Raw genomic sequence first — 11,349 nt, forward strand, 5'->3', positions numbered from 1 at the left:
CAAAATTTTCAAATGACCGGACTACCATAATCTTCAAATGACCAAAATGCCCCCAGGTGTGTCTTTTTCCCGATTTTATCAGTTTTTCGCGCTCAATTCTGTAAAAGACACCTAGACAAGAGAAACAAATAATTTATCGGAGTAACGACTCGAAATGGTCTAACTAGCCTATGTTAAGAGATTCAGATGGGACATTTTCATGTCTCATCACTTAGTCAACATATCTGCTGGATTATCTGTCATAGACACCTTCTTTATTGTGATCTTCCCATCTTCAATCACGCCCTTGATAAAGTGATACCTGACATCAATGTGTTTAGTTCTCTCGTGATACATTTGATTTTTGGTCAAATGAATCGCACTCTGGTTGTCGCAGTAGACCTCTGTCACCTCCTGCTTCAGGCCCAAATCACTAACTAAACCACTCAGCCATATTGCCTCCTTCATTGCCTCTGTTGCTGTAATGTACTCAGCTTCAGTTGTAGACAGAGCTACTACCGACTGTAGCACTGCTCTCCAACTTGTGGCACTCCCGCAGAGTGTGAACGTATAGCCCGTCAGAGATCTCTTCCTATCAAGATCCCCTGAAAAATCCGAATCCACAAATCCATCTATCGAATGAGAAGTATCATCCTTTCCGTTGTAAACCAGGCCAACGTCCCCAGTTCCTCCCAGATATCGCAGTATCCATTTCACAGCATGTTAATGACCCAGGTCTGCCCATGTATCTGCTGACTACACTAACAACATATGAAATATTCGGCCTTGTGCACACCATAGCATACACAATGCTACCTTCTGCACTTTCATAAGGCACCCGAGACATATACTCTATCTGTTCATCAGTTGTCTGTGAAAGTTCACCCGAAAGTTTGAAGTGTGCTGCCAATGGAGTACCGACAGGTTTTTCCTCAATCATACCAAAACGTTCCAACACCTTCTTGATGTACATTTTCTAAGACAAGAATAATTTCCCAGCAGATCTGTCTCTCCGTATCTCCATACCCAATATCTTCCTTGAGGCACCCAAGTCTTTCATCTCAAACTCACCCTTTAATTGATCCCTTAACATGTGGATTTCAATCATATCCTTGCAAGCTATCAACATGTCATCCACATATAGGAGTAAATACACATAAGAACCATCCGATAGTTTTCTGTGATACACACAACTATCATATTTGCTTCTATCATAACCGTTTTTTACCGTAAAGGTATCAAAACGCTTATACCACTGCCCAGGAGATTGTTTCAATCCACACAAGGATTTCTTCATCAAACAAACCTGGTCTTCTTTTCCGAGAATTTCAAACTCATCTGGTTAACGAATATAGATTTTTTTCCTCCAACTCCCCATGTAAGAACGCAGTCTTAACATCAAGTTGCTCAAATTCCATATCATACAAGCAACCATAGCAAGTAATACTTTAATAAAGTTATGTAGAACAAGAGAAAATACCTCAGTGATGTCTATCCCTTCTCGCTGTGTAAACCCCTTGGCTACTAACCGTGCTTTGTATCGTGCATCCTCCACTTCTGGGATTCCTTCTTTATTCTTGAAAACCCATTTGCTACCAACAATCTTCTGACCCTTAAGCTTCTCGGATAATTCCCAAGCCCGTATCTTATTAAGATATTCAATCTCTTCATTCATGGCAAAAGACCATTGCCTCGATTCATCACTCTTCATAGCTTCTTCGTAGGTGCATGGTTAACTTCCATCAATCCTTTCCTCCACACTAAGTGCGAATCCAACCATATCTTCCATTTCATACCTTTCCGGTGCCCTAATGTCTCTTCTTCCCTTGTTCCTCGCAACACTGTAATGAACTACTTCTTATTCATCTTCCTCAGCTTGCTCATCTATCTGAGGTCTAACCTCTTTCCAAGTGCCTATCTCAAATTTTACCTGTTCACCATGATCTTCCTACTCCACCTGTTTACCAACACTCTCTTGAGCATCTACATGCGTCACTTTCTGAGTTACCATGGTAACTCATAAAAAGTAACATCTTCACTGATTAGAAACTTCTTTGATTTTCCATCAGGAATCCACAACCGATAACCTTTCACACCGGGCTCATAACCAAGAAATACAAATTTCTTAGCCCTCGGATCTACTTACCTTCTTTAACATATGGATAAACTGGACAATCGAAAATCCTCAAGTTCTCATACATACTTTGCAGGATAACTAGACTATACCTCAATAGAGTTTTACACTCAATAGATGTACACGAAGATATTTACCAGATACGTTGTCGTGTTCACTGCTTCAGTCCAGAACACTTCCGACAACCCTGCATTCGAAAACATACGACGAACTCGTTCCAACAGAGTTCTGTTCATACGTTCTGCCTTACCATTATGTTGTGGTGTCTTTCTGACTGTATGGTGTCTCACAATCTCTTGGTCTTCGCATTCCAGCCCTGTCTCAGTAATCAGCTCTTCTAACGGGTCCAAAACGCCGCGCTGAGAACTTCGATCTCGGCAGGCAATTACCATTGTCTTATAAGCGGGTTTGCAGATCGTAAACCAGATTAGATATCAAACCCATATTGAAGACACTTTCAACGACAATTTTTGTATGATAATTTTAATTTTCACAATATTGTATTTGTGGAAAAGAAAAACTACAAAAGTCTTCTTCTTCATCACCTTATTTAAAGATTTACTTCATTTTTAAGATGTATCGTATTTTAGTCCCTCCTTTAAAATAAGTCCAAACTTTATTTTGCATGTTCACAGATTATATATATTCAAATGCCTTAAGTGTCCCAAAGAGCTCCTTGCCGGAGGCACACACTATACCCTAATTTATCTTTAAATATCGTGAAAGGAACCGCATGAGGAAGGTGGTAGATTGTAACAATAATCTATATCTTATAACATAAAGTTTTTGGAACAAAACCCAAATTAAATAAGAAAGGCTCATTTCATACACTGCTTTTGGAGAAACCTAAAAGTTCCCCATGAACATACACGGCTGTTGGAGAAACCTAAGAGGCTAAGACCCTAACAAAGCTATGAGCCTATGACCCACTTGGCGGCGTCTGTCACTTTTAACTCACGCTGTGCTAACGGAAGCGTTAAATATAGGTACGGAAGCGTTAAATATAGGTTTTCCATTACACTGCCGTTAACATTCCGTCTCTTTCTGCACCTTTTTAAGAGATTTGAACTTCAATGCTCTCAAAAAACAGAACAAACTAATGTTCTCCTTTTAGGGTTGATGGCCGATTTATTCGACTATTAGAATTTTGGGGTTTCTGAAACCTGAAATCGGTTTATCAAGCAAGAATGGCTGAGAAAAAGAAGGAAACTCATCAATCACATCTTCTTGGTCGATATGAGATTGGGAAATTACTAGGTCATGGAACATTTTCAAAGGTATATCACGCTAGAAACGTGAAAACAAATGAATATGTAGCCATTAAAGTTCTTGATAAAGAAAAAATCTTAAAAGGAGGTTTAATGGTTCATATAAAACGAGAGATTTCAATTCTAAGAAGAGTTCGTCATCCAAATATTGTTCAATTATTTGAAGTGATGGCAACGAAGAAGAAGATCTATTTTGTCATTGAATTTGTTAAAGGAGGTGAATTATTGAAGAAAGTAGCAAAGGGTAGATTAAAAGAAGATTTAGCAAGAAAATATTTTCAACAATTGATTTCTGCTGTTTCTTTTTGTCATACTAGAGGTGTTTTTCATAGAGATATAAAACCAGAAAACCTTTTATTAGATGAAAATGGTGATTTAAAAGTATCTGATTTTGGATTAAGTACTGTTTCAGATCAAATGAAAGATGGGTTATTTCATACTCTTTGTGGAACTCCTGCTTATGTTGCTCCTGAAGTTCTTGTTGGAAAAGGGTATGATGCAGCTAAAGTTGATATTTGGTCTTGTGGTGTTGTTTTGTTTCTTTTAATGGCTGGTTATCTTCCTTTTCATGATCAAAATATAATGGCTATGTATAAGAAGATTTATAGAGGTGAATTTCGATGTCCTCGTTGGTTTTCGCCTGAACTTGTTTGTCTTCTTAGTCGTCTTCTTGATACAAATCCTTCAACTCGAATTACAATTCCAGAAATCATGGAGAATAAATGGTTCAAGAAAGGTTTCAAACTTGTTAAATTTTACATTGAAGATAATCAACTATGTAATTTGCAAGAACAAGAAGAAGAAGAAGATATTGATTTGTTATCCGAGAAATCAATGTCAGAATCAGAACAAGAACCAAGAAAAAGAAATCTTGGGTTACCAAGACCAGCTAGTTTGAATGCTTTTGATATAATTTCATTTTCACCTGGTTTTGATTTATCTGGGTTGTTTGATGAAACGGAGGAAGAAGCAAGAATTGTATCAGGTGCTCCGGTTTCGAATATCATATCGAAATTGGAAGAGATTGCTAAAGTTGTGAAGTATAGTGTTAGAACAAAAGATTGCAGAGTTAGTTTAGAAGGATCAAGAGAAGGTGTGAAAGGTCCATTAACAATTGCAGCTGAGATATTTGAATTAACACCTTCACTAAGAGTAGTTGAAGTTAAGAAGAAAGGTGGGGATAAAGAGGAGTATGAGGAATTCTGTAACAAAGAATTGAAACCCGGGTTGCAAAAACTTGCAGCTGAAGAATCTGCTGCTGCTGCTGCTGCTGCTGCTTCTCTTCTTGCTCATGATCATCATGTTGCTGCCTCATATACTGAATAAACAGAAGAAAAATAAGAGAGAGAGAGATTACTGAGATATACAAAAGTTGAAGATAGTTCAAGATATCTTCTAGACCTTAAAAAATCTTGAACTATGATCTTCGTCTTCTCTATCCGTCACAATTATCACGTCTCTCATTAGACATAGAGATCAACCACTTTTCATGATCATCAAGTAGGATTTTTGTTCTTAAACCTCTCATAGTTTTGGGGGGTTCTTTTGTATAGTATATGAGGAATTGATTTTACTGTTTTCTTGTTTGTTATTTATGAGTTTGGGCTTGATTTTACTATAACATCTATACTAAACTTTGTTATTAGCTTTTAGACTAGAATTTAATTAGTTTTAATGTATGATTCTTCCATTTTTTAGTTCTCAAGTTTGGGAGGTTTATATAGGAGTAAAATTTGATTAGAAGGCATGAGTGAAAATATAAATGTTACTACTATATTTAAATAAATTCCTCCCCTAACCCAAAAAGAAAAACTCACTCCACAACCCACTTCTTAGAGCAACTCCAATCCTAGTATGTCTTAGGCCGAAAAAATTACTTTTTCACCCAAAATTTTCAGCCTGAGCTAAGCCTCAAAAATTCAGCTCCAGCCTCACCTCTCTTGAGGCCGTAAATTTGAAAATGAAATTTTCCAATTTACTTGATAAGGTTCAATTAAAAAACATTGATTACAACTAATAATTGATTAAAAATTTAAAACTACTTAAATACGACTAAACAACAATAGAAAAATTAAAGATAACTAGAAGGGGTTTCTTGGGTCTCGTGGTTGACCGTTGAATCAAGCTTCTCGCGCTGCTATAAGCATTCGTGCATTATGTTCGTCGAGAGACCTAGTATCAGTCCTCAATAAGTCTATCCCATATTGTCGGTTCTTGTGTTCCTTATCTGCTTGTAGATACTCTTGTTGAATCCGTAGGGTCTCTTGTTGAACCTTTACAGCTTCCGTCAAAATTGTTGCTCTCTGTTGGGATTCTTCATCTTTTTTTTCCCAATATTCATCATTCTGAGTTTTTGAAGCAGTAGAATGTGTGGATGGTTCTCCAACTCTTGCATTTGCTTTGGATTGTTTACGGCCAATTGGTCTTACCTCCCATGGATTGGTATTAGAATCTCTTTTGCCGGATGTTGACTCTCTTGGCATAGCTGTCGTCCACTTGTTGTGTGTCATCAAAATTTTGTAAACATGTTAGAACCTAAAGCCTTTTCCTTGGTGATTTTTTTTATACATGTCAAGTGTTCTTTGTAACTGAAATAAACAAAATATATTTTAAGTACATATTATGAAGTGAAAAGATAGAAAACATAAATTAAAAAGTTTGAAATAATTACCCGGTCATAATCGTTTTCCCCGCTTTTTGGAACTTTATTTATTAGCCTCAAAGTAGATATAAAACTCAGAATACTTTGCACTCGCATTATATTCATCCGATATTTTTTTGCCAAAATACTTTATATTTTTGACAATTTTCGACAACCGCATCAAATGTAATTTTCAAATAACAATTAGCAAGTAAAATATCTTCATCCAACTGATACGGTTCCCATTTAGTTATCTTTGTTGAAGTCGTCCCTTCTTGCACGGAAGAATCCTCACATACTTCATAATCATCGACCCCTAATTGAGCTGACGGGTAAGTAGAATTAGGGGAAAACAATTCCATATAACTTTGGGTTTCGCATTCGTTGATGTCTAATGGATCCATAGGAGAACAAATGAAAAGATAGAAAAAATTTGAAAGAAAGAGAAAGAAATTAAAAGAGAGATATAGAAATGGAGAGAAACAAGAGAGATGAATTGGAGAATGGGTTCAACCCCAATTTATAGGGGTTGAACCCATTTCCAGCCGTTGGAGCAAATCCAACGGATGGGAGGGGTCCCCAACGGTCATGTTGGGGACGGCTTCAGTCGCCCCTAACATTAGGTGCGACTGAAGTTGTCGGTTGGGGCTCCGCCCCAACCGGCCCGCGCTGGAGCAGCGGGCTGAGGCCAAAAATTTGAATTTTTTGCCTCAGCCCGACTGTGCTTAGAGTTGCTCTTAGTATAAACATATGTGACCAATAAGAACTGTGACTCAGATACACTTTTTTTTATTTGATTTATAGGTTAACACATTTTTTTTTGAAAAATAAGAACCTCTGGTAACCCCATTGGAGAGACGTATATGTTACTATAAAATCAAAGTAGACTACCCCACCATCAATAAGTATAGCCAAAGCAATTATAAAAAATCTTTGAGTCATGCACTTACCAACTACTGACCTACACTCCAACGAAATAAAACGGCCTAAATCCAGACGGAATTAAATTACTAAAATCAACATAAACTACTTTATTTATGTCTAAATTCAATATTTCTGGATTTGCATTTCTAAGAGTTTGAACTTGGGACTTCCGCATTACAGAGTATATACACTTATCAACTGACTATCAGTTATTGACAACGTGTCCTTTTCTTCTTGGTGTTTCAGATAGAAAAATGGGGTTGGAGGTGTGAGTGGACATAGCTAGCTAGTTATCCTAGAGGCATAGAGGGACTTAACTCATGGAGGCGGCTAAGTTGGTTTAATAATAACTGTTATACCTTTATGTGGTAGGTTTTTATTTTCTGGTCAATGTCACAACTTGTTTACATGCTGTTTGGCAATTTCTATTTTGATACCAGAAGTCATAAGTTAATGCTCTCAACAAAAAAAAAGTCATAAGGTAACAAGTTTGGCTGTGGGATATTCAATTATTGCGGGGTGAATCACCCAAAAAAACTTCATTAGTCCTATATGTCAATTCTTAATTTAGATTCTCAACTCTTTATGGCATTTGTCCTCAACAAAAAAAAATAAAATAAAAAAAAAAAAAAAAAACTCTTTATGGCATTTGTGAACAAAAAAAACTGTTTATGGCAAAATAAAGATTTTTCAATTTTTTTGTGTTTCCAATAAACATTTCTAAATTTGGTTGGTTACCTTATTGTTGGAAAGGGGCAATTTAGGCTCATTTTGACTAGTCAAATTCAGAAACAGCTTCATTCAGCTCGTCCAGCTCTGAAGCTTAGATCCAAGACTCACTTGAAGTCGATTTTTTGGATGAATAAGACATTCAAGTTTAAAATTAAGATGAAGTTCAGTTAAACTAGGGATTAAGTGACAATAATGAAAAGTTAATTTGGAGGTTCTTTGAGGAAAGCGAGTATGTCCAGATCGGACGCCTCCTATTCGACCACCTTGAAGAAGAAGTTCTAAAGGTCGCGCTAGTCATGGGTTAAGATCCTGTTGGGAGGCCCACAAGGAGAGTCACACTAAAGAAATCTGACGGCTCGTGTTTTGTCTAGGTCGGGTACATAGTTGGATAGTGTCAAGTCTTCATCCAGTGACTAATTCTCTTGCTTTTCGGACAAATTAGGGACATATCCAAGGGATCACGCTCCTTCGGAGTTTGAAAAGTCACACTTTTTCAAGATATGTGCCCCTAAAAACGCAAAAAATGTGCCCCTAATGCATGTGTCTAGTTGATTCATATATATAGGACCCAAGTCAACTTAAGAAATTCATTCCATTCAGTCTCTCGTGCACATCCAAATACATTAAGTCTAAAAAATGATATCAAAACACATTCTTTTCATCATTATAAAGGAGAATTGATGAGAAAGAATTATTCATCCTCTCAGCCGGGAGAGTGATTAAATAACCTTTTCAAACCATATCCTGTTAGATTAGAGAGAGAGCTCAGAGAGAAAGAGAGAGAATCCTTTCAGATCTGAAGGAGAGAGATCAGAGAGAGAAAGAATACTTTCTGATACAGGAGTACCTTTAGTATCCGAAACGACCAAACCAATCTGATCCAGACAGATTTGGGCGGTTTGGGGACCGTTCCAATGGTTATCCGGATTTGTTTGACGGATAACCGATCAAACAAATCCGGATAACCGATCCAAATATCTTTTTATATATTATATGTAAGCATATATGATTGGTCATGGATGGTGGAGATTCAATTGTTTATCATTTTTTTATCTTCCTCGAATGTTGATAAACTATGTCGTATTAACGCGTACATGTAGACTTAGGTTTGTGAGATAATACTAATTTTTAACACGTTCTAAGTATAATTGTAGTAGGTTTTAACGTAAAAAACTCAAAATTTTGTTCACCTTTGGTTCGATTACCCAACCGAACCGAACATTCATGCATAGTTTGGGTCCGTAACCGAACCATGAACGGATTGGTTCGGATTGAGATTGACAATAATCGTCTTTTGGATCGAACTATCGATAGGCTCAACATGTCGGTTATCCATCTGATGTGCACCCTACTCACTGATCGAAAAAAGAGAGACGAGAGAGTGAGAGGGAGAGTGAGAGGAAGAGTGAGAGCGACAAAGAGATAGAAAGAGAGAGAGAGAGGTTTTAGAAGTGGTCATTTTAAGAGAGAATTAAAGAATAATAATAGTAGTTTGAAGAAAAGAAAATTATTAATATAGTTAAGCAATTTTGTTTGGTGTTATACTTATTGGACATTGTGGCAATCTAGGATTTACTCAAATCTTAAAGAGTAATGGATCTCTACTTTTCTTATTTCCTATTTATCAACCATAGTGTTAGTGAAGAATTGCAATCCAAGATTGATTCTGAGATTTTGAAAAGTTAACTAATCTCCTATTAATTTAGGGAGAACGTGTTGTTTAACCCATTAATATCACCATAGTGGAAGTTTACAAGGCTAACTCAAATAATAATGGAATGGTAAGGGGTGAGTGTATAAGTGTAGGAAAACCTTATTTCTTGAACTAACTTTTGAAGTGAGAGAAACTCAAAACCAACCTACACTTTCCTTCATCAAAAAAAAAAAAAACCTACACTAATATCAGACCTCAATAAGAAGTCTCAAACCAATAACCATTCAGTTAAAATTCCTTTCCTATTGATATGGCATATGGAGTCTTAATGAAGTATAAAGGGGCATCCATCACGCGTTAGCGCATACCCTTTCAACCTGTAAGGGGGAAATTGCTAGGATAATCTTACATAGTAGTGGAAGGGACAAGGGATGAGTTTGTAAGTGTGGAAAAAGGGTTGAACTATGGAAAAAGGGTTAGCTACTTTGGAGTTGTAAAGTGTAAAGGGCCCAAAATCACCCACCACATTTTTAATGAAAAATACTTAAAAAATGTTATCATCTTTCCTATTGAAATTTCTTTTGAATTTTTTTTTTTTGGAAGATAAGGAGACTCATGTACCAGATACTTTATCAAACAAATTTCAATGTGCTACCAAATTTTGTTCTTTCCTTAATTTACAACAATCTTAATTTTGTCTTTATTAACACCTTTTTCAGTTGCTTTTTTTTTTTGTTGACAAACCTTTTTCTATACTAATAAATGTTCTCTGCTATTTCATTTGTGAGACTCCCAAGTGCCTGCTTTTAATTGCTTAAATTTTTTCCTTTGGAAGTGTAACTATGTCTGCTTATTCAACTACTAGATTTATTTCATCAAAAAAAAAAACTACTAGATTTGTTTGTCGGATTCAAACAGTAGATTTGTTTGTCGGATTCTAATTTGTTTGTCGGATTCTAATTGGACTTGTTGAGTATTGTGATGAACAATATCTCTTTTAGATTTAAATATAAGAAAGTAAAGTGGTGCATTAAAATAGGAAGAGACATAATTAAAACACTACCCAAGGTTGATAATTAACTTGGGTCTATAGGTCTCCATTGTCAGATATTATTATTGGTTCCCCTTGGTATGTTTAACCTAGACTCTAGTACTTTAGTTTGGGTGGTTGGAGATATTTCTATCACTATATAATCATTGATCATTTATATTGGAAAACTCTCTAGAATTTTAGGGCATTTGGGCAGTTGTGAATAGATGGCAATATTGTTGTTGGGAGTTGGGACGTATGCATGTATTATTTTTGGTTTATAGTTTTGCCCAAACAACCTCTCTAGTAATATCCCTTTAACAAAAAAAAAAAAGGTTAATTCTATTTTGGCCCCCTAAAGATGACCAACTGACCAAAATGGCCCCCTAAAGATGACCAGCTTCCAATAAAGCCCCCTTTTTCATCTTTCCGTCATTTTCACCGTTAGGGTTTGGTGCGCTGGCATTTTACTTCCCGCAATACCCTGCCCGTATCTACCCCCTTGGTCCACGCGCAGATTTATGTTTCCCAAACCTGTCCAAAATATTCTTTTTTTTATAAAGCATGTCACATCAATTCAGTGAATGACTATCACCATTAACACACTTCACCTTCCCACCATAAATACCCCCCAAAACAGAATCCATTCTTCATCTCCACCACTTCATTCTTCATCTCCATTGCTTCCTAACCGAAATTCATTCTTCATCTCCATGAAACCTGCTTTGGGACATTCTTCATCTCCACCACTTCACCGGTGTCAAATGTGTGACGACTTAGATCATACGGCCATTGATTGCCCTTGGATCTACAGTCCTTGCAAAAACCCCAAATGTATAGGGATTAGATTTTTGTCTTCAGCTAAGAACAAAGAAGGTAAATCAAGAAAGTATCTAAGTTGCCAATTTTTGTCATGCCCAGGGTTCCAGTGGCTTGATGAGGCCAAAGATTTACGCGAAGTTGATGCCACGAAGAAACCCCAACTTT

General features: G+C 36.6%; 1 pseudogene across 1 annotated transcript; it reads left to right on the plus strand.

Moving 5' to 3' along the window:
* Positions 1–3,201: 3,201 nt before the first annotated feature.
* LOC147549224 (CBL-interacting serine/threonine-protein kinase 12 pseudogene) lies at positions 3,202–5,033 on the plus strand (annotated as a pseudogene). The gene has a single exon (XR_015238766.1). The product of XR_015238766.1 is annotated as a CBL-interacting serine/threonine-protein kinase 12 pseudogene (transcript).
* The last annotated feature ends 6,316 nt before the right edge of the window (positions 5,034–11,349 follow it).

Source organism: Eschscholzia californica, unplaced genomic scaffold, assembly GCF_041429995.1.
Source record: "Eschscholzia californica isolate CP2 unplaced genomic scaffold, dmEscCali1.0.p SCAF_3, whole genome shotgun sequence".
Classification (NCBI taxonomy): domain Eukaryota; kingdom Viridiplantae; phylum Streptophyta; class Magnoliopsida; order Ranunculales; family Papaveraceae; genus Eschscholzia; species Eschscholzia californica.